Source organism: Protobothrops mucrosquamatus, unplaced genomic scaffold (genome assembly GCF_001527695.2).
Source record: "Protobothrops mucrosquamatus isolate PMUCROS unplaced genomic scaffold, P.Mucros_1.0 scaffold5377, whole genome shotgun sequence".
Taxonomy (NCBI): Eukaryota; Metazoa; Chordata; class Lepidosauria; order Squamata; family Viperidae; genus Protobothrops; species Protobothrops mucrosquamatus.
Genome location: NW_015391239.1, coordinates 15,656 through 19,431, shown reverse-complemented (window position 1 = coordinate 19,431; position 3,776 = coordinate 15,656).

The window sequence follows — 3,776 nt, the reverse complement described above, 5'->3', positions numbered from 1 at the left end:
ATATAATCTATCCCCAACACTTCCAGATGTATTTGATGATAACCCTTTGTATTGCTAAGGATTTGTGATTGACCGAAGTCAACAAGAAATTTTACCCAAATCAACAACTGAATTTGATTGAATGGATATTTGAACATGGATGTCGGTAATATTCCATGTATCAGATGAATCATAAACAATGTAAGAGATTATTCTATCACTGTGGCATGTACCACAGGTGGTACCCATACCACTGGTTGAAAAGCCGTGAACTAAGGTATGGTTTCCCTCTAAAACAGTCCTTTGTTTTGCCAGTTTTGTAGCCTTTGAAAATCAAAGACTCATAGAGCAGGGCTTTTCAACCAGTGGTACGGGTACCACCTGTGGTACATTGGCACCTGGCAGATGGTACACGACCATCCTAGAAAAGTGGTAGTGGGGGAGGGGAATGAACTGAACTGGTGGCAGCACCGCACAAGCCTGAGCGAGAGATGGCTGGAGCTGCAGGGCTGTCAGGGCTCAGTGGAAGCGCCATGATCAGCACCCGGCTCCAGCTGGAGCTCGGCGCTGATCCTGGCACTTCTGCTGAGCCCAGAAGAAGCGCCAATCAGCTGGAATGTTGCAGCATTTCCAGGGTCTTGTGATTTACATTCAGATGCTTGGCAACTGATTCATATTTATGATGGTCACAGTGTCCCAGGGTCATATAAAATGACCAAAACCTGCAGCAACCACCCCGCAGACCGGGGGGATAAAAACCAAGCAGCCCCCCACCCCACCCCCGCTGCCAATCCTCAGCAGAAATGCTCACAACAGTGAAAACCTCAGACAAGAGGAAGAGCGCTGCCGGGTGGGCAGGCAGATGTCTTCCTCGGCTGTGGCTTGGGGGGCACTTTTTTCAGTGCCATTGTAACTTCGAACGGTCACTAAGCGAACTGTTGTAAGTTGAGGACTACCTGTAACTTTATCACTTTTTTCCTTTTTTTGATCAAGCTTTTGACACCTTGCTAGGCAATTGGTGGTACTCAGATGTTGCCATAGCCTAAAAGTGGTACAATGGGTGGAAAGGTTGAAAAGCCCTGGCCTAGGTATATCTAGGCCATGGAAGAGAAGGATTGGGGGGGGCATGATGACTGTCTTCCACTATCTGAGGGGCTTTCACGAAGAGGAGATCAACTTATTCTCTAGGGCAACAGAAGGCAGAACAAGAAGTTCATGGATGGAAGATTGTCAAAGGAAGATCCAATCTAGAAGTAAGGACAAATTTCTGTCAGTGAGTGCAATTGATCAGTGGAATAGCTGGCCTCCTGGCATTGTGGATGCTCCATCACTGGAGTTTTTCAAGAATAGACCAGACAGTCATTTGACGGGTTATATAAGGCTCCTGCCTTGAGCAGCGGGTTGGACTAGACCACTGAGGTTCTTTCCAACCCTATAATGCTATGATTGTAGATTTAGAGGCAGCTTAGAAAACAGGTACAGAGCGGCCACATGAAATTGCTTCTGGTAAGGGGCCTTTTTAAAGAAAAAATATTAGGCAAATTAAAATAGAATACAAACTCAAAAGAAAAAGACAAAAATTACAACAACAAAACAAGGATGGGCAAAACATTAAAAAAAGGGAAATGTGCATTAAGAAAGACAAAAGACAAAAAGAGATTTACATATAGTAAATCAGTTGAATGTTGATAAACATATTGTAACAATATTAGTTTCCTACTGTTGCAAAGCAGGCCCAAAATTTGTGAATTTCTACCTCTAGTTAGAATCAATTTGTAAGGACCCACCTCACTTTACATCTTAAGAAGACAGAACTCTTGGAATGTCTCTTCTAACAAGAATCTTTATTAAGAGATACTGATTGCAGGCATGCTAGACAGGATCTGGGGAATCCTCTCCCACCATTCAATGTTTTAAAGTGTTCCCAAGCAGCCCCCACCCCACAGTTCTTCCGGGCGATTCAATCTGTCAGTCCGCTCTGTCGGCAAGATCACTCATCCTCTCTTTTCCCAGATTCCAGGCGTTGCATTTCCCCCCCCCCTTTTCCCTCGCTGCCAGCAAAGGGGAGAACTTCAGAGAGAGTAGGATGGAAGGCGATGGCCGCATTGTTATGGTTAGTCCTTTTGAAGAGAATCAACAACCGGTCACTTTGTAGTTAAAGAAGGAAGTGGGAGTCATAAAACCCCCATGCTTACCCTCCTCCCCTTCCGTAGTATGACAGAATCCAGGAGAGAGTAAGAATTGATTTTTTTTCAGAGTAGGTAGATAGAAATGAAATATAATTGGATTCTGCACAATTTGTCCTTCATCTATCTACTGTGTGAAAAGGCAAAGTACTGAACGGATGAACCAACAGTAAACTTAATCATTAAAGCCCTCTCTTAACCATCTATTAACCATCTATTACAGATGGTTAACCCTTTCACCCATTGTACCACTTTTAGGCTATGGCAACATCCGAGTACCACCAGTCGCCTTGCAAGGTGTCAAAAACTTCATCAAAAAAAAAAAAAGGAAAAAAGTGATAAAGTTACAGGTAGTCCTCAACTTACAACAGTTTGCTTAGTGACCGTTAGAAGTTACAATGGCACTGAAAAAAGTGCCCTCCAAGCCATAGCCAAGGAAGACATCTGCCTGCCCACCCGGCGGCGCTCTTCCTCTTGTCCGAGGTTTTCACTGTTGTGAGCATTTCTGTTCAGGATTGGCAGCGGGGGTGGGGTAGGGGGCTGTTTGGATTTTACACCCCCCCTGCTGGGTGGTTGCTGCAAGTTTTGGTCATTTTATATGATCCTGGGACACTGTGACCATCATGAATATGAATCAGTTGCCAAGCATCTGAAGGTAAATCACAAGACCCTGGAGATGCTGCAACATTCCAGCTGATTGGCACTTCTGCGCTCAGCAGAAGTGCCAGGATCAGCGCCGAGCTCCAGCTGGAGCCTGGCGCTGATCCTGGCACTTCCACTGAGCCCTGACAGCCCTAAAGAAGTGCCGATCAGCTGGAAAGCGACACTGATCATGGCGCTTCCACTGAGCCCTGACAGCCCTGCAGCTCCAGCCATCTCTCGCTCAGGCTTGTGTGGTGCTGCCACCGGTTCAGCTCATTCCCCTCCCCCGCTACCACTTTTCTAGGATGATCAGTGTTAAGTCCGGAGAATAATGGCGCTTGAAACGAAGCATTTCTAACAAGTCTTTATTCTCTGCTTCCAATCTACGAACAACCCGAGCAGAGGCACGCAGGCCTCTATTTATACCTTCTGATCCCTGGGCAATCCAACCAATCATAAGGCGGTCTTTTCCCACCTTGCGCATGTGCGCAAGGCCGGCGCCACTCAGTCTGGTCCCGGGCAGCTTTTGCAAATGCCCGGGACTCTTGCAACGTCCCGAGCCTGCTTTTGCAGGCTCAGGACACAACACCCCTCCCCCCTAGATGAAATAATACTGCGCCCACATGGACGCCATCATAGTGATGATTACCGTATTTTTCGCTCTATAAGACGCACTTTTTCTCCCCCAAAAGGTGGGGGAAAATGTCTGTGCGTCTTATGGAGCGAATGCTGCCTGGAGCTGAAGCCTGAGTGCAGGGGAGGAGAGCATATACTGGCACTAGGTGGCGCTCTAACACAACACCATCGAGTATTGCTAGAAAGAAAGTCCCGGAGAGGAGAAGGGCTGAGGAACTTCCTCTTCCTTCTCACCCATAGTGTTCTTCCCAGGCTCGAAACAGCAAATGGAAGGTGAGTGGAAGGCAGGTTGGGGGAGAAGCCTGGAGGAAGCGAAGGGACAAGGCTGGAACA